We start from the raw sequence: 20,854 nt of genomic DNA, 5'->3' as shown, positions 1-20,854 counted from the left end.
CAATCCTGCAAACTGGCTGAGGACACCAGCCAGAGAAACACAGCTATCTTATCTCTCTCCGATTTTCCCCTGGCTGTTTCCTGCATGTCACTCATAGAGTAGCTGTTACCCCAAAAAATGCTGGAGGTTTTATTCTGATCCCTGTTGTTTCTCATCTACACCCAGCCCTGCTGGCCGTAAGGCAGCCTGGTCTTGCATTGTGATGAGATGAGACCAGCATAGCAAACCCCACTCAAACCCCGGGGCAGGTCACAGCATCCTTTCTTATTTATATACCCCAGCATTTCAGTACCTCATTCCCACAATTCCCTCCATACAAAATAGTATTTTGAAATCCCTGGACAGATGCAATAACTTCTCTTGTTTTCTTCCCCGAAGGATTCCTGCTCTGCACTCTGGGCAAACGTGGGCTTCTGCAGCCAGCCAGCTCTTCAGCTGCATCGCACCCTCCTGGCATCCCACCAGTTCACACTGGCCAAGGTTTTGCTTCTCATGTCTGTGGCCTTCATTCCCTGACACGTACAGATCTTGCCATGCCATCGCAAGCTTCACCTTGCATAAGGCAGTTGTGCAAAAATGAAATGTGTCCTCTGCTTTTTTGCTGTCCCCTCTCAAGCCTCACTCAGCTACTGCACTGCCTTGGTTTTCAGTCTTCTCACCTTCCCAGTCCATTCTGAAAGGTCATCTCTGTGTAGAAAGGCCAACACACATAAATCCCTTGAAGTCTACAGGACCTTTTTTACTGCCTTCTGCAGGAGTAAGGCCAGACCCTTGAGGATCCATCGACAGCTTTCATTGAAGCTTTCTTTAATGGTGATTAGAAAACGGTTCAAAACACCCACTTTTATCAAGAACTGATCTCAGGGTAGCGTATTTGGCCAAAGACAGATAATTGGCCTTGAATACTGCTGAAACCTCATAAAAGATGCTCATGTTCAAACCCAAGAAAAAGGCTTGCCTTGGGGAATGTCATCCCTCCTGTGCTCCTATGCTACTCCCAAGAAGAAGGAGTTTTTTCTGTCCTACAGAGGATACTATTTTCTCCCTGTCTCACCCTCACTCAGCCACATTTTCCCATGCCGTCTGTTCTTCTTTTGAGACGAAGCATCTTGGTAGAGAAGCTCTCTAACCCAGCTGCATTCCGTTCAATTTCCAGCTCCTGAGAGAGATGCTTCGGTTAGAAACAACAGAGAGAGTTCCTACAGGAAGATGGTTTAGATCTTAGTTTTACTGATTTAAGTAACTCTTTCAATCCATTGACAATAGAGATTGGAGGATAACTACCACCTCAAAGGGTACTTGGTTTTCATGGCTGAGGGCACTTTGAGACCATGATGAATGCTGGTGACTTTCTGTCCCAGCTCTTGACCTTGGTAAGCAAGGGAAATTTCCATTTCTGTTCCAAACCGAAAATTATATAAAATACTTCTTTCTATAGAACATGCAAAACCGAAACTCAGGGCACAAAGTGCAGAGGAGTTTATAATCTGAATCTAGACTCTACCTCAATGACTTGAAGGTAGAATCAAACACTTCTCCCCTTCTCCCACCCAACTGTCTGAAATGCCATTGACTTTGGTGGGTATTTTCAGCTCCAGCAGAGGCATATTTTGCAGTATTATTTGCCCTAGCAAAAAAAGTATTGCTCCCATAGTACTCCAATAGGGTATTCCCTTTCTTTTATGCAACATTCCTTGTCCCAGATTTTGTTCTCCGCAGTTTCCATTCCACAACACCAGGCAATCCCAACATAGCTGAGGAACTGGACTTGGCCACGCAGGTGAAGCTATAACTATAGCTATAGCATGTTCCCAGCTAAGAACAGAAACCAGCATTTAGGCTTTAAAGCAATCTTGTCAGAGAGGCAGATCAACTAATGATGGCTAACACAGCAACATCTCTGCCCACAAGAGACACAACACACAGTGAGTGTTTGTGAAAAGATCTCCCACTGACTCCCATAGATATGCATCATCACAGCCAGAGCATGGGTGGGGTGAGAAGGACAAGCCACATGAGGGCAAATATGTCCAAACGTGCTATCTATCTCCTACTACCACCATCATCCGGGATAAAAGAACTGGGATAGTCAAGTGAGGAGGAGGCTGAAAGGAGCCTTGTGAGAAGGATAGAAAATAAGGGAGACAGGCAAAGTGATTCACAGAATCACAGAATGGTTTGGGTCGGAAGGGACCTTAAAGATCATCTAGTTCCACCCCCCCTGCCATGGGCAGGGACACCTCCCACTAGACCAGGCTGCTCAAAGCCCCATCCACCCTGACCTTGATTGATAGATGCTTTTCGCTGTTGTGCTGGACATCCTTGACTGAAGGTCTCCAACCTGCACTGGGGCTTTCTGATGTTTCACAGTTTATAATTCCTGAAAGATTTTGGTAGAAGAGCTTTCCCTGAATTTTTTGTCTTTCAGATCAAACCAAGGGCAAAGGTGGACATGCGTCTCCTGTCCATCACACCCCAGTGTGGAAAGAAGAAACATTTCAAAACCGCAAGCAGAGTGGGAGAGGTACCACAGGTTTATCAGCCAGGAAAGCAGGTTGCATGGAGAGATTAGCTCACAAGTGGTGTGACACAGTGCACTGGGCAATAAGGGGACTTTTCATAACTTCCCCAAAAAGAATTTCATCACCTTTAGCTGCAAAAGATTCATGGCAATAGCATTTGTTTTCCCACCAAGGTGCATTGTTCCAGTCTTCTTGGGTCATTTCTCTCTACAGCCACCAATAAAAAGGGCCAGGAGGAGATCTTCTTCAGCAGATGGGCACCTCAGGACAGGATGTCACTGTGGACTTCTTCAGAGGGTCTAATGTCTGACCTAGCTCTGCTCCTAATGAATCATTGGGAATCACTGCCAGTAAATTTGAGAGTGGACTTCAGCCAACACTGAGCACTTTGGAAAATCCCAACCCAAAACACTCTCAGGTATAAGGGATGGGCTCAGAGCAGATCAGATGACTCTTTCTGAAGAGTGAACTTCAGCCATGACATTGGGAGATATCACTGAGTGCTCTGCTTTAGAAAATCGGGCCATTTGTCATATTTTTTCCCATACCTGTGCATACCAATTGCACCCACATGCCATGAGCATATTCGCTGAGTGATACTGAGCAACATAAACAAAAATCTTCTGTTTCTGATGAAGATCATGTTTGGAAAATTTTTGGCAGTCTTTATGCTGACAAATATGATATTCCACATCCAGAATTTTGACAGTTCTCAGGGCCAAGATGTCTCCATGGAGAAGAGCACTAAGGACTTTTTGTTATTTTTATCCATTTCTAAATAAGGATTCAGGATCCTAAATTTAGGTCCCCACTTGAAAACAAAATTCCTGATTCAAGTGGTTTCAAAAACACATTCGCATACGAAGCCCAGGGGAAAGAAAAAAAAAAAAAGTAATGCAGACCCACACTGGAAGCAGGCGACGGCCATTCCACGCCTTTGAGTTTTGCAATCTTTACTTGTGGCTAAAAGCAAAGCCAATTAAAGTAAACAGAAATCTGGAATCTGTTGTTGACACCAAGGTCTTGGAACAAGGATTTCAGCCAAAACTTTACACTGAATCAACGACGTAAGGTCTGTTTTCAGGGGGAATAAGAAAAGAAAAGGATTCTTAGCTTGGATGGCCAACCAGATTCAGTAAAGCAAACATGAAAAAGTGGTGGCTTTAGTCACTCCTAGAAACAAATTCTGGAAACAAAGCAGCTCCATCTCTGTCTAGACTGTCTGTAAGGGAGTGATTGTCACAAGCCCTTGCCCTAATCAAATTCTTGGTGAAAGCTTCCAATATGAGCTGGAATTCTCCATTTAAATCTACTTCTACTTCTTAACTGATCAGAGATAAGGACATTTTGAGATCAACTCTAACTAGTAATTCGTGTTCAGCATCCAAGCCCCCTCTATGCTTTAATCTGTTCCTTCTAACTTTAATCTAGTCAAAAACAAAGTTACTATACCTATATGGCATTTTTTGTCTGAATTAGCTAACTCAAGTAAGTCAATACAAGAGAAAGAAGCACTTCGTGTAATCCTACCTCTGCTTTATCAAAGAATTTACATATGCTCCTGTCTTTAAGCTCAACTATAAGTGTATTTATGTGCTTTCAGGAACTGAGACATACGGTTTTAATGACATGAAATCAGAGACTTCTTCCTATCTGAAATAGCACCTCTACCTTCCCCTGAGCATTAGAGTTTAAACAGTAAATGACTTTGATCTCAGCTACCCTTCATTTTGGTTGTGGAGTTGCAAAATGAAAACCCACATGACAAGGCTATGCCAAACAAATTAACACACTGCTTTGCCCGTCTCTGCCGAATCCCCAGTCTGTGAATATTAGACAGAGATTTAGAGTAGCCTAAGTTCTACTGAAAGTTAAAATACATGAAATCAAATAGAATATTGTGCACCTAGGTCTAGGGGGACACTTTTTTTGGTGTTTTGGTACAACTGTCCTTTACAGGGTCATGCAGGGGGAAGAGGATATGGGAGATATCTGAGAATCATTTCCAAAAGGAGAATTGAAGAAAAAGATCTGACGTTCTTTCTACACTCAGTGCTACCTAAAGTAAAATATAGCATAGACTCATTTTCAGTGGAGGTAGCAAAGTCGACCACGGAGGTAAAGATCATAGAAATGATGTGCAATTCTGTGTTGAGTAGACCTCCCTCTGACTTTTTTCTTTACCAAGTTACGTTTGCTATATCAAACTGGAGAATGACATGCTCCAGTCCAAGGTGACCAGCTCTGGTACACAGCCTGGTCTGGGATATTTCTAGTATAAGTTTTGCTAAGTATATCAGGCATCTAGCAGATACTAGCTATCCTGTATAACAGCTGGAAAGTGGGTTGGAGGTTGGTCTTCAGCACAGTGTGCTCCATGGCACCAGCACGTTTCTGTTGACTGTGCGCAATGGATGGGGCTCACCTCAGTCACATCCATGACTTCCTCTCGTTCCCATCGTCTCCCTCTGGCTGGCAGTGGATCTCATGCTGACGCATTGTTGAAAAAACAAGCTTTATTTTTTTATTTTGGGTTGGTTTGTTTGCTTGTTTTCATTTTTTGGCCAAGCGAGTTTATGACCAGATCAATTCCCTGATCTGAATCACCGTGCAGAACCATGAACGCTGGTATAAGCACAAAGGGAATGAGCAGCTGTAGGGAAAAGGGGACTCAAAGGACCCTTCCAGTAACTCTTTCCAGCAGATTTTTCAAGAGCTATGCCAGATGAAAGCAATGACTTAACGACAGCATTAAACAGTCAGCCTTTACTTAGGCAAATTTTCCACTATCAAAGGACCATTTATGTTAGTGGGAAAAATCCCTATTCTCAAAGGACTCTGGAAGTGCAGTGACAAGAGCAGTGCAAGTATTTATAAAAGTCACCCCGGAATCTGGTTTGTACCAAAAAATGTGATCAATTGCATCTTGATTTAGGTTTCCCAGGCCCAGAGCTGTCACCTGAGTACCTGTTTTCTGCACTACTCTCATAGCAAGAAATGCATCTTTCCCAGAAGGTTTTTCCAGGGCTGCTATGTAAGATGGCCTTGTGGAAAAGAGAATCAGACCCAGAAAAAACTGTCGCATGCAGCAAACCATCTGAGATTCGTTCTCAAAAAGGCTGCCAGCCCATCAAATGCAAGGCCGAGAGAAATGGGAATGTGCCTTTTCCTTACACTCCCAGTGTTTTGTGCCATCTCTGACAAGCTGTGTGTAATCTCAGGGCAAGCGCGTGTCCTGGGACAAGAGGCTGTTTATGCCCCAGGATCATAACGCGCTGAGCTCAACCAAGGGGAAACTTCCCCACAACAGAGGCAGCTTTTTTGTGGAAACAACAAAACAAAAGGGAGTGCTGGGACAGGCTGCCCCCTCGGTTGGAGGAGTGGAGGGTGTTGTTTTCAGCAATCCACCTGCGTGTTCATATCTGTCTCATTTGCATGTGTTTGTTTAAGCTTTTTAATTAGTAGAGGGCCAGATCCTGATTACATACACACGTTGGTACAACTCAATTGATCCCGACGCTGGCCAATCTTGCTGACCTTACAAACCATCTACCAACACCTTTCATTCAGCCGAGAGACAGAAGACACATATCAGGCACATCAGAGAGGGAAGGGAGGGAGAGCAGCAGGAGTGGTTCGCCGAGGAGATAACAATAGCTCTCCTCCGTCTCTCTGCACCACTGTGGGATGGAATGGGATGGGATGGGATGGGATGGGGCTGGGCATGACCTGGCAAGTCCTGCTGATTTGCTTCATCCCACAGATTACCCAGCAGCCCCGCATCGGTGCAGTCCCAGTGCCGATCACATGATATCACCCCAGCATAAATGCACTTAAATTGCTCAAGAGCCATATGCAGCCCAAGAGCCCCCATGGGTATAAAGTATCTCGCTTTCCCATGCAGCGAGATCAGAATCAGGCGCAGTATTGGGTTAGGGAGCGGCAATAGTTGTTCCATAATTAACTCTGAAACCGGGTTCTCATTAGACCTTGCTTTTCATAAACACCCTTCCCTCCACGCATGCCTAATTTCCTACTACTCATCAGGGAGGTTAATAGGGACTGAAGTCAGTAGTAAAACTCTCATGGGTTCCACTAAGGCAGATTCACACCCACATAACACAGGGCAGTGAACTGGGTGCATCCCTTTAACTGTCTTCTTTTTTCCTAGATATATGCACAGCACCTTGCAGCGTGAAGATCAAACCGGGCTGCTGCTGCCAATGAATGTTAAATACCCGTCACAGTGACACTCTGAAAGGGCAGGATATTATATCACCCTCCACATTGTGTGAAGTGTTTGCTCAGTGTCAGCTCTATTCAAAACTACTGTCACATCTCTCTTAAATTTATTTTTTTTTATTGTCTTTCACAGTTGTTTTTCCTTGGGAATATGCATGAGGCCTCATTTATTCACGGTGCCCCGTATCTGCAATGCAATAAATGCGGGCAGATATCTTGTCCCACGTAGAGCAGACCCTTTCTTACATGTCAGGATCAGGCCCATCTCATCTTTCTCTGGAATGGGACTTTTGCCAAAGAGAAGAGACCAGGAAGGACAGATGCAGCTAAGGTGGAGGTGCATGAGTGGGTGAAATGGGGGTGGGAGGCAGAGTACAGCCATACAGCCCCTCTGCAGGGAATTAATTCCAACTCCAATTCCTCCTTTGAATGTGGGATTCATGTCACCATTGAAGGGGCAATATGGGGACTTCATTTGTCACCCCGAGTATCTCTACTGAGGGGATCTTAGCTCCCTATTGCAATAGGTTGCTCTTCTCCCAGGTGTGCCTGCCCCTCCTCTCTGCCTGGAGAAGCTGCTACAACCTATCTAGTTTACCACAGATGTCTAACATCAACATGCTCAACATTAGTCAAGCTGTGTCCCACCCCTGGTGCCTGCTCCAGCAGCAGGGTGCTACCCGTGGGCAGGGAGGAGGCAGGAGGCAAGGAGAACACAGTTATGCTCCAAGTGCATCTTCCCCTCCACCCCGGCCCTGCAAACCCACACCCTGTTTCATCTGCTCATCAAGGTGGGAAGGTCGTATTTTTGAGCCTCTTGAAATTAATTAACCCTCCACAACCTGAGCAAATTTTAGCTGAAGGATGGCTTCTTAGCTGATTTCCAGCCTAAGGAACCAGTGGAGGGGGTCAACATGTAATTTGAGAACTCAGTACAAAGCAGGGATGCCCTGATGAATGGAAGGGGATACCCAAGGCCATATTTCAAAGTTCTTTGGTCACTCAACTCATGACCCCAGAAGAGGAAAGGACCTTGCCTCACTGCAGTCACCTATGATGTCTCTCCACTCACTAGGATCCGCCATCCCAGTGTTGGGACTTCCAAACGATCCCATCTTTCATCTCCCCCATCTTCTGAGGAGCCTTCCTCCTGGTCCACCTCCACTCCTCTCCACCTTAGCACCCCTTCTACCTAGCTGCCTCCCCTCCCGTCAGCCTGAATACCAACCACAAAAATGAGAGGAAAGTGTCTGTGCCTAGGTAGTGATGAACAACACAGCCGAGTGATTGGCTGGCTGTGGAGGGTAGGAATTTAATTGGAGAGAGGCTTAGTGATTCCTCCTGCCAAAACAGTGAAAGGCAAAATTCAACAGAGTGAGCTCAGACCAATGAAGTCCTCCAGCCAGCTCAATCAGATGCCAGCTGCTGGGGATGTAGCAGGGGCAAAAGAGTCCTTTTGGCTAGCTGTAGTATCTGTTCAATATGTAGAGGGAGTGTCATCTCCCCACCAACACAATGTACTCAACAAAGGCATAGCGGAAGGAGAAACAGAGATGAAGTGACATGCCCTAGGCCATATGGCAAGCAAGTGACAAAGCCCAGCACAGCCCTGGGGTCTGCTGTACAGTCACTAATAACCTTCCCAACACCCTCCAGGTAGTCAGTTGGGGGATCCCCAGGAGTACTGCTCCTACAGTTCTCACAGGCTTCTCTACCCAAAGACCCCGAGCCCAGTATCTCACCCTGGGATGCCGCAGCAGCCATGAGCAGGTGTGTTCCTGTTGGGCAAGGTGAGGCTCCCCTCTCCCAGGATATTCCCAACTCATTCAGTCAAGCAGGTATAGCAGAACTCTTTGCATATCCAAGGAAATGATTGCAGTGTTTAACTTCATCAATTGCTTGGCAAGACGAGATAAACTCTATTCCCTTTTTTTTTTGGACAAGACAGCATTAGCTATGCTCCATAGGTCAGCCCAGAACCTGGTTTTTAGAGAAGTGATGGACCTGACAACTAGTCCCAGTGTATATGTGAGGATTTCTTTGGACCTGGAATCTCCAGCTGGGGGGTAGCCCCACGGCCAGCTGTCTAACACCCCCTGCCAGCTCCCTCCTGCCTTGGCAGGAAAGCTTGCCATGAAATGACACAATTTCCAGCCAGCATCATACCCAAAGAACCATTGCAACCAGTCAGGGCAAGTTAGAGCAACCCTAAGGCTGCTTGATGGCATGTTTGCCGAGTCCCATGTGTCCTCTGCAAGGCAGAGGGCCGAGAAGACAGAAAGGTGGCTTGAAGTATCTGCGTAATGGTCTCATTGTGGATTATGGCACTATGGTGTGTGTGCACATGTATGTGCGTGTGCGCGTGTATCAATGTTAAATATGGTGAATATACGTGAATGAGCTCAGAGCCAACATTACAGCTTCGGGGGAGCCAATCCAACATTGTTACTCATCTAATTCCAAAGAGCAGTTATTCCTTTTAGTCAAAGTTTTATTTTTATTTCAAATGTGATGTGGTTACAAACTCATTCCCTTGTATAATTTTGCTTTCCAAGTTAATTACAAGATGTTCTAATTAATTATATTTAATGATTAACGTACAAACTCACAAGGAATGAACATAGCTTAGAGAACATTTGCTCTCAAAAGATATGTCTAGACTAGTTTGGTTTATCAGGAAAAGGTTGAAAAAATTAAAATGAGAGAGCGCCAGGGAGAGAGAGCAAAAATACACTGTGCAAGAAAAAATAACAATAAAAAAAGAAACCCAATTATGTCCAAACAAGAGCATATTTTTCTTTGGAGTTCAAACACCACCTTTAACCATCTCCCCACCCAGGATCTGATTACTTTTAATGGGACTCTGCTTGTGATTTAAGTTGTTGTTCATTTGTACAGTAATTAAGTTGAGTTGAGTTGGTGTCTATTACATCATGGTTTATATTATGAATTCACACTGCAATTATGTGCGTGTGTGCAAGGGTAAGTGAGCAGAAAAAGGACCTTCTAGTTAAGATCAAAACCGATAATCCCAGCAGGCTGAGTTTAGCTAAGCTCTGCCACACACTTCTCCAACCTTGGCCATGTCACCTCCAGACACCCAAGTGACACATACAGGAGCGGGGATATTGCCTCCAGACGTCCCAGTAACACATATGTTGGAGTGAAATGCCCATGAGGAAGCAGGATCTTGAGAAGAGACCGTGAGGCTAATCCTTCACCCCTTAGGCTAGATGGCTGCTGACACCTGGGCACTAGTCACTGAGCAGCGAAACATCTAGCCCAGCAGGACTGTGACTTTAAACAAGGTCTCCATTGCCACAGGGGTCAGTTAGGGATTATAAAATGAAGCATCCATCCTGGGATAAAGAATACACATACATAGCTATCACACACACCTCCGCTTGTAACACACACACATCGTGTGTGCATGTATAATATACACCCAATTTCTAATGGAAGAAAATTAGACTTTTATATAGGCAGAAAACAGAGTGGATTAAGCCAAAAATATGTTTCAAAGTCAGAATTTAAAAGCTTATTTATTTATTTATTTATTTTTGCCCTTCCACAGCTATTTTGTTCCACTCGGCAAATTATCAGTGGTCTGAGAAAGTCCCCTAAACACTAATGCCAAGACAACCACAACAGAGATTTTCAACAAGCATGTTCGGAGCCCCCCGGGTTGAAGCATGTGGAAGGTCTGCTGGGTTTAGTGCTTGCGGTGTCATGTTGCTTGGCGAGCTGGCTGGGGACAAGGACACCCCTCCACGAGGTGCTGCACGAACACAGGCTCCATTGTTCACCCAGATGGCTGAGTGCTCGTGGCAAGGGATACAGATATGCCAGCTTTCATTTTGTGCTGTGAGAATGGGCCAGCATCATCTCCCCAGATTTATTCTCACCAGCGCAAATGCTGAAGTCTCATTACCACCTTCCGCCAAATATTGCACGGGCGCAGACTGGAGGGAGAGAAAAATCTTGTTTCACCAAGTTATGACAAAGATGCCAGATGCTTCTGACAAGAACCTGAAGGAAAATGCCAGAACGCCTTGTTCCTGCTAAAGCCTTCGCTTCCATTCCAGTATAAATAACCCTGACTTGCTGCCCCAGTTGTCCATCTTCAAGACTTTTACACTGTTGGGAGATCTGAGAAGTGGCTACAAGTGGATTATGAGGGTTCAAGAGAATAACAGCACCAGCAAAGGGAAACGAGGAATCTGTTCCCTTTTGGGTCTTCTGGAAATGAAGCTGTGCGAAGCAAGTCTGCGGGAAGGAAAAAGTTAATATTTAGATAAACCAAGCATCACTTTTATCCCCCTTTCTTTTTCAGTGCTAGGATCCCAGCTATGCTCCCAAGTCCCTATTTAGCATCTCAGGCTACATTCTTGAAAGCATTTAACTTCATCTATTCTAGTAAATAAAACATGCATGGGGCTGTTCTTTGGCCCAGAGGCCAATTGGCATGGACCGATTTGCGTCCGTGCTGATAAGCGTCTTTCCTTCCAAAACCGGGGGGCTGCATCTGAACTGCCTGTGGTGATGCTCCTTGGCCCGGGCTGTCCCTGGACCGTGCCCAAGCATTGTCTGGGAGAGTGCTAGTTGGAACAGGACAAAACCATCGCCAGGGACCATGCTAAGAGTTGGGTAAATTGGGAGATCCTGTGCCAGTACCTGGGCTTGAGCCCTGGCCTTGTTTAGTTTATCAACACAGCCATAGCTTTAGGTGCTTAAGTGCAATTATTTAGGGACCTAATTCCCATGGATCTCCCCATAGAATGCACCTGAAAAAAGGTTTCATAGCAGTCTGCACATGGCTCAGGAGCCTGCCTAAACTAACCAATAGAGAACACCAAGGGGAAAAGAGAAAAAAAGGAAACGTTTGAAATCCTGCCTCCTTCTAGGATGTAGGTACCATATTCTGGGCTGCAAGAGGACATCTCCCTTCCCAGAGGATTTATAGCCCTGACCCCTCTCCTGGAGTTAAGCAAAGATTTCTCTCTCAGAAACACAAGGAAGGGTCATGTACTTTCCTCTTCCCCACCTCTTTATCACTCTTCTGAAGGACTTCACAGCGGATGTGTAAGTACTAGGTGAGCTCACTCCTTCAGCTGAAAGGATTTGAACCGTCTTTCCAGAAGATTGCAAGAAAAAAGGAGGAAGGTCTGGGATGCTGAAGGACAAATAGAAAGTGTTGAGAGATGCTAGCCAGGACAGGTTGTTATTGACATGTATGCTGTTAGTTAATATTAAGCAATTGGGAGCAGGAGAGAGAAAAATTAAAAGAAATAAAGATTGGAAGACAATCTAAAATACTGTAGTAAAACAAAACTTTGCTTTACTGCTAATCCCACTGAAGTCTCCAGCCTGGTGTTGTCTCAGCAGAACATATTCTGTGAGAAACTTGGGAAGTTATTTGAGCGTCTCTGAAGTGCTTTGTCTTTCATTGGCTCATCCAGTATTAAATCATCTGGCAATGAAGAAAAGTGTTTAAAGTTAACTTCCATACAGAACGAATTCCTCTGGAAAACTCTTGTCATTCATCGCGGTTTACCCAAAGTCTGGTAGCATTGATTAGGCTGGGGTTGGGTTTGAATTTTTTAATGCGGTTTCATTTTTTCTTTTTTTTCTTTTTTTTTTAAAGGCAATTAAAAAAGAGTCCTGCTAACTTCTTTGGACTTAGCCACTTGCTGGAAAACTTAGAAGGCAGATGTCTGAGTTGGGGAAGAGAAAGCTGGTGCTAGGCTTCTGACACGTGTGTCTGTCATCCCTGGACAATGAAATTGGAATTGCAGCTCCCCCAGGACACTGGGGATTAAAAGCCTTGTGGAGGTGACACTGCAGACGGAGGGAAGCAAGGTGCATCCCTCCTCACTACTGCCTGCTAACCAAGGGCTTTGTAATTAGGCTAGAGCCAGTGCTAAGAGCAGCCTGGTGTCCCTGCTTAGGGGTGGTCTAACAGGTCCCCTTTACCTCCGATTCCACCCGTGGGTCTTTTGTGTCCACACTAGTCTTTTCTTCTCTACTTTCCAAATGCCGGGGAGGCAACGAAGCCTTTGATGTTCCCAGGAGCCCTGCTTCAGAGCGTTTCTCGGCACACACCCACCGATGCTTAGCCGAACAAGGGAGCTCCCCATCTGCAGGCAACTTGACGTGTCCTCCCAAAGGGCCTCTGCACACTCACCTGGTCCTAGGTCCCATAGGTGGCTTGACACCTGCCACTTGCTCCCAGCTGCCTCCATCCCCTTCAACCCAGGTCACCTCGGCTTTTTTCCCTTTTTTCCAACCCGATTCCCTGTTCTCACTAGCTACACTGACAGTCCTGCTCATCTCTTCCTACCCGCAGGCTTGGGAAGCTGAAACACCCCCGTCAAGTAACACACCTAGTTAACTGTGTAATGCTGTACCTATGGGGCAATTCCATCCCAGCACCTGCAGGGATCCTGATTACACCCTAAAACATGATATTTCAATTTCATTATCTGATCGGGCATTAGCAACGAGCACCACTAATGAGTATATTAGTCAGTTCCTTTATTAAACTAGCGGCAGCATTTGATGCAATGACCTCCTGATGTAGCTCTTTGATGCCATGTGATTTGATTTTTATTTCTTCTTTTTTTTTTTTTTTTAATTGAGAAAGATACAGCAAGGCAAATGGAAAAATGGTGAGGAGAAGAATTAGCACATTGGCAGTACAGGCAAATACATGTTCAGCAAGGAAAATGAGTTTTATAGGAGCTGCGGAAAAGGCAAGTGACGAGCTCTAGCTAGCTAGCTAATATATGAATATGCCCATTCATTATTCCTGCCATTATTATTATGAATTTGTTGTTGTTGTTATTCTATTACACAGCCAGTCCTGTGGACTGGTTTTGCCATCTATAACCTGGCGATCTTTCACCCTTAGCAATTGTTGTTTGGCCGTATTACCACAGGGCTCATTGTGCAAGAGGCTGTGCAAGCTTAGAACAAAAAGGGGATGCCAGCCCCAGGGCATTTCCAGTGTAAGTGTCGGGTGAGTGACAACAGGCAGATGCAGGCGGATGGAGGAGTATGAGGAAACGGGGACACACGTGTGGCTGATTCAGGGGTGAAGGTTTGGAGCACAGCTTCGGGCTTAGCCAGCTACCAACTCCATCAGGGAAGCATTGCGTTCAGGCACATAAATTCCCGTGTCCTGGCAATACTCCAGGCTGGGGAATAATACAGGACAGCCTACCAAAACTCCCATTATAGTTTTCACTAGAGAAATCATTGCACTTTTCCTTCCAAGGTGCTCTGGTGGTGCGGTCACAGCCCCGGATGACTCCTGCAGCCCTTTCCAACCATGACTGCATTTTCACAGATTCCATCTCAGGTCTGGTTCCAACCTGATAGTTAATCATGACAGTCTTCAGGGCTCCTTGGGATAATTACTGGAGGTATTAAGTTAGCCCAAACTGAAGTATTAGGTGCTTTGCACCCATGCAAATGGCTTGCATGGGCTTACATAAGAAGCATTTGCACTGGCCATAGATCATTTGTGGCACTGCTCTGGCATGCTGACATGTGAAACACCATCGTATGATCCACCTTTGAGGGACTTTGAGGCCGGCTTACTCAGGCTGATGGAAGTAAGATGCTAAATACACAGGAGATCTTAACAGAATTATTTCTGCAGTCATTTTCTTCCAGGAGGCCAAGAAACAGCAAAGCAAGCTGGGAACACAAGGAGAAAAAATAGCTCTATTGGTATGGTAGACATTGGAAGACCCAACCTGCCTACTTGCTGCATGACCTTGTATTCAACAGGTTAAAATATTACTGCCACTGTGCCAAGCGTGGAGTCTAAACTGAATAGTCATGTACCACCAAGCTGTTGCCTTCTCCCCCATTAAAGTAAAGCTCTCTGCTCCCTGCTGCCATGGAGGATGGTGGTCACACCAGATGGGGTTTGTGCTTTGTCCAGAGGGCTGGTTCAGATTTCTTTTCAAGGGAAGGAGGCTCTACATCTAGGTCCAGGGTTGAAATAATGCCCAACTTTCAGATAACTGCAGTCAGGGGCCCATGACTTCCCTTGAGCAGGACTGGCAGGTGAGAACTTCACCACCCACTTTCACATTAGTCAGGAACTGCGCATTTTTGGGGATACCTACAGAAGATCATACAGGAGCTGGGGCCCCCTCCTCCAAGGATGCTGGAGTAGCTCAGCCAAATGGGTCTCTTTTATGTCTTTTAACAGACTCTCCGCTGCAAACCACCGAGCGAAGTCGCGTGTCCACGCATCCCCGGCAGCCCTCCAAAAGCCAAGGCGAACCCCAGCACATGCAACTCTGTAATGGGCCTGCTTCCATCTGACTGCCCAGTTAACATCCTCCTGCTGCCTCCTTAATTATAATCCCTTTATTTTATCTAACCCCAATTGTAACAGTTGGTGAGTCACCGGGCTCCATAACAAGACAATCAGGACACATTTCATATTACACTGCAGTTTTCATTCCAGGGCGTGGGCTGAAGGCGTTGTTTATTTATTTTAATTTGGTTCGGTTTGGGGTTTTCTCACATGTGATGGAGTACAGAGATTTAAGCAGGGGGTAGAAGGGTGGAAGGGGTAAAAAACAAAAACAACCTCAATCCATCTGGATCAATTAAATCTTGTTGAAAAGTTTTCAACCTCAGGGTTGCCTGAGGTAGGTCTAATAGTCACACTCCTTGGCATTTAATGAAAATGCTAATGATTTCTCCTTTGGAATATATTTTCACTTCTAGTTTGAACAAGATGCATCTCTCCTCCAATCAATTCCACAAGATCCTTTTTTTTTTTTCTTCCCCGTTTTTGCGCGTGCCCCTTCAGGGCAAATTAAGAAATTATTGCCTCTATCCAAAAAGTAGCTGAAATGTGCAGCCTTATGCTTCACGTCACCGGGGTGGGGAGGAAAAATCTTTGCATGGGAGCAACAATCCCATTTGTGTCTGACTTGCGTAGGAAAAAATGGCATCAAACCGTTCTCACCCTGGTTCACCAGGGAAAGCTGCAGGCGCAGGACTCTGCTGGTGAAAATCAGCATAGAGACAACGGAGCCAGCTTTACTTTTACAGCCACTGAAGAAGTCACCTGCAACATTCAATTTTCTGGTTCATTATAGCAAGAATAAGAGTGAGAAAGAGAAAGAGGGACATATAAATATAGAATGTGACCCATCTCCCCCAACTTCTCAGGGATAGGAATGGAGATCAGTGCTTCAGTTGATCCATACATAGCAGATTCACCCCATCCCAAACTGGGCGCTGAACTTTTTGATGGCTGAAGTACGATGTCTGAAACAAACGCACCAAGCACGAGAACTGCCACAAGTCAAACACAGTTAGAATTTGCAAAGGAAATTCAAACAAATCACAAGAGTTTCCAGTAAAGGATGAGAATACTGAACACGGGCTTAGAGGCATAAAGGCTGATGGGAAAGAGGGGATGGGAGTAGGAAGTGCCTCCTTGAAAGTGCCGTCAGCTCAAGGGGAAAATAAACAATCTCCCTACAAAGGTCTGAGAGAAAAGGCACAGACAATCATTAGTTTTGCTTATACTAGTATATTAAACGAGGCCAGGGCATGTGATTGCCCTGCTCTTAGCTGTGTCCCTGGTAAGTTTTGTCCTGTGGCACCTGGCATGCTGAGGCATGGTTCAGAAGGCATCATGTGCCAGGCATCGTTCCCAGTGCACAGGACCCATGGGACCACTCTTTCTTGGTGGGCAGGTGGATTTAGAGTTCAAGTCTCCCATTTCAAGCCATGCCTTGTCATTTGTCTTTGGTATCAGAGAATAAGCCCTGGACCATTTTATTTACTTGTCTAAACATAGGCACAAAATCTGACTGTGAATAATTTTAAGAGGTCTAACAAGTCCTAGGTTGAAGGAGTTGATCCAGAAAAGGCAGGCTGGCATCAGCAATAAGTCAGACTTTGGAACACCTTCAACAGTAAAGAATAATTAAAGACATGGATGTAAATGAAAATTGCAATAAAACACAGCATGCTTTCTGACAGAGATAGATTATTCTGAACTGACCTGATAGTTCGCTTTGATAAGATCACTGATTTTCTAATGAAAGGAAATGCAGTAGATCTAATCTCTCTGGACTTCAGAAAAGCATTTGTTATGGTACCTCATGGGAAATTATTAAGCGGTAGAGTATGGAGATTAGGAGAAGAATTTTAAGATGGAAAAGGGAGTCACTACAGAGGAAATGACAACAGACGGTGTTGAGCTGGAAGGAAGTTATGACTGCAGTTTTTCAGAACCCAGTTTTGGGATTCATTTTATTTAATATTTTGCCAAATGTCCTTGTCACAAAAAGTGGAGCAGTGTTATTAAAATTTGCTCTTAACAGAAGCTCAGAAGGCACTGCTGTCAGTGCATAAGAGCATAAAGTTATAAGATGAAGTGCATGTCCTTGGGAACTGGAGGTTCTGCACTGAAGGAGTCATGCATCTCACCTAACTTCATCTACGTGGAACATGTAGTCCAAGGTAGCTGGCTAAATTCCTGCTATACTCAAGTAAAGACATAAGTAGATAAATCAGCCTCTGAGGGTGTAATTTTTAGGTGCTAGTAGGATATGATACCTATGTTGTCTCCTGTGTCCGTAGAGGAACCATAGACAATTAGCCTAAGCCAGACAACAACCCTATGGACATTCAAGATGGATGCTCAGTGGATGCATTGATAGATTAGATGCTTATGAGAATTTTTGAAGCTATTCCATTGAAAAAGTTCTGAAAAGTGGGATACATGGATCAATCATCAGAAGAGACCATGTGACTTGTCTGTTAAAAATGTGTCTTACAAGGTACTTCCAATAAGGACAGCTAAACTTCTGTCTTGATCTGCACAAAACACACAGAGGACAACCTCTGAAGCAATTCCAGGGTATAGAACCTATGTCATGGGAAGAGTATATATGTCTTGGCTTGTTTAGCTAAACGAAGACTGAGACGACAGTACTGATTTACGTAAATACATCAGGAGAGTAAATAGGGAGACAAAAAAAGATCTATTTAAAATAAAAGACAACATAGGCACAACAAATGGCATAAACTGAAACTAAATAAACACAGGCTGGTGGAAGAAATACCAGGGTGAAGGACCTGAACAGCTTCCAGTTAGTGTAATGGGAGCTAAAATACACACACGAGAAACTTCCTTCCCCGTGAACCTTTTTCAGCTCATGGAAGATATTGAAAGAGGGAAGAGATATGACTTAGAGACTGGAGAGAGGCCCTCCAGTTTTACAGGTCTGTATGGGAGAGAGAACAAGTAAACTTTTTGAGGAGGGAAAAACCTGTCTGGTGTGCTATACCGAAAACTGCATGGTTGTCCTTTTAGCACCTGGTACTTCCTTTTTCTCACTAGGCTGCTGGTGTTTCACTTGTAACAATACACTAATTGAATAGCACGTTGACAGATTTGCATGCCACAGTCCTCCTGCTCCTGATTTCTTTGTTGCATTTGTGTACATCTAAGCCTGGAGAAAGGGGGAAAAAAAAAACAAAAAACAAAAAAACCCAACAACTAGCAGGAGAAACAAAACAAACACACATGCACCATGCACACAGCACTTCCAAACTGGTCCTGAGAGCAAACAATAGTAGGAAGGGATAACTACCACTCTCAGGACTCTCAGATGATCGGGTCAGTGAAGCAGACACAGGAAAGGGGATTTCGAGAAACAAATAATACCAGTGCCTGAAACGGGAGCTTTGCTGTAAAGAGAAAAGAAACATATGTTCTTCAGCTGGAGTGGATTTCTTATGTCGCTCAGAAGTGACTAACTCATCCTCAGTGTAAAGGACCAGTGTTGTATTAACCGTTCTGTATCAGTTTCCCTTCCGAGCCCCTTGCTTGAGCCATCAGGTTATACCCTTTCTGACAGGCAGCACAAACAGGACACCAGAGTAACTCAAGTCCCTGATGCTGCTGAGCAGACATCCATCTGTGCTTTCTGCAAGCACACATATATATATATATGTATATATATATAAAAAAAAATATATATATATACCCTGTCAGGGCTGGATGTGGCCAAACAGCATTGGTCAGGAGCTGGGACAGGTAGTGACAGCAGACTGACAAATTTAAGTCCCTAGCTTTCACAGGGTACCACATTAGCTTGGCATTCTTGCTAGGATCCCTGATGTTCTGCTCCTTCTTCTCCGCCAGCTGACCTTGGCCAAAAGTGAACCATGAAGTCACAGCGCCCTTCTCGCTTTCCCCACCGAGAGCAGCAAGTCTCCTGGGAATGCACAGACCTGAGGAAGCTCTGCAAGAGCCCTGATTATCAAAGCACAGGCAAAATGTATGCTCTGCAAGTAGTTTAACAAATTTTGGGTCCATCATCATTCTCCCTGTTCTCATGTGGTCTTGTTTATGCTTAAGCCAGCATTCCGAAACAGGCACTGCCAGGTTCTGCATCATGACGGCTACAGAGTTGGCTCTTTTATTATGTATCCATTCCTAACTGAAAAAAAAAGCATTTGCCTCAGGGGGAAGAAGGAGGTGAGCTACTGTCTGAGCTCTTTTCTGTACCACCCTCTACCTCACATGGCTTCAGAGCCAACATATACAAAGTTTCCTTTGCCTTCAACCTACGTACCTGAACACAGTCCCACTCCCAACTATTCCCTCCCTGCAGTTGTTTGCCCACTTCTCAGAATTACATTTCAGCTGTATATGGCCTGGATCCAGTGGAGAAAAAAAAAAGTCTCCCACCACCCATGCCCTTGTTTGCCAAAGACCTGGATTTTCACAGTACAGGAACGTTCACTTCCTTGATAGACCAAAACTCACAGCTGAAATTCAGGAGATTTCCCTGGAACTAGAGCTGGGAATTATCCCCAAACCCTACATTTAAGCAGAATACCATCAGGGGAATCTGGACCTCATTTTGATCTTTATAGCATCACCCCCTCTCTCTCCAAGCTCAAAGCAAGGCAGATTGTGACTTGCCATCTTGGCCCACTTGAACATCAAGATAGATGCTGAAGACTTCTTTGTTCCTTGAATGTCAACTGTAAGTGTGAGTCATTGTGGCTTCAGGAAGGAGGGAACCTCTCAGACAAGGTCTTTCTGAGGGAGAGATGGGAATCGATAGCTGGTGCAGAAGGTCCAGTTTTAAAGATATGAAGCTAGATTCTCAAAGGCACTTGTCTCCCATTGATTCTTAAGTGCCTTATAAGATTCCAGTCATAATGACTGAATCTGAAAATAATTAATTTTGAGGGAACCCAGGTGCTTTGTTCCACCTTGTTGCAGTGCTTAATAAAACAAACTATCTATATATTGCCTAGATAACAGCTTAAAGCTCAGTTGTACTCTACCTCCTGTTGAGTGGTCCCTTTCTTCACAACCAGAACCACTGTCTTGGGTTGCAAGGTGTGATTGTTCACCTCTCAGTACAGCTCCATGTCTTTTTCTCATTAAGTGAATTCGCTGGGATTTCTTACATGAGGGTGGAGTAACTTAACAATGAACAACTTGGCAAAATTGGGCTTTATGTAATTACTTGAGGATTTGGCCCAACATACTGGTACAACATGAGATGTATCTCATGATCTTTCACTTGCGTAACCCTCTTCCTCTTGTTGTTTATTGTCATCCTTTGCTGGGTTAGTTCCTTGGGGCAGAGACCTTTTATTTAATTAGTCTGGAAAGGGCCTGGCACACCTACAGAGCCATATTAATAATGAGAAACAGTACTAACCTACCCACAAGAAGATGTGAGCTTCCTCGCAAGATATGTGACAGTGTACGACCACAGTGATCAGTCATGCTCTGACCCAAGAGTGCTCACCTTGGTTTGTCTTGGGTGGGAAACTTATCACCAATATGTCCCCAGGTTTTTTCTTCTCTTATGTTCAGAGAAATGTCATTATGATAGATCACCTGCTGATTAGATTTACCTCAAATAATAAGCTAATAAGTGTTTCTTCCAGCCCCTGGAACTCCCTTTCCAAGACATTGGAAGAGGGAAAAAAAATAGCAAGTGGACAGCAGGTCTCATGGAGCTTGTCTCCAAGTGATTTTTATCTGATGGTTGATTGACTTCTAACAGGGT

This window comes from Larus michahellis, chromosome 1 (genome assembly GCF_964199755.1).
Source record: "Larus michahellis chromosome 1, bLarMic1.1, whole genome shotgun sequence".
NCBI classification, from domain to species: Eukaryota; Metazoa; Chordata; class Aves; order Charadriiformes; family Laridae; genus Larus; species Larus michahellis.
The sequence above is the reverse complement of the archived record's forward strand: the minus strand, read 5'-3'. Positions refer to the sequence as shown.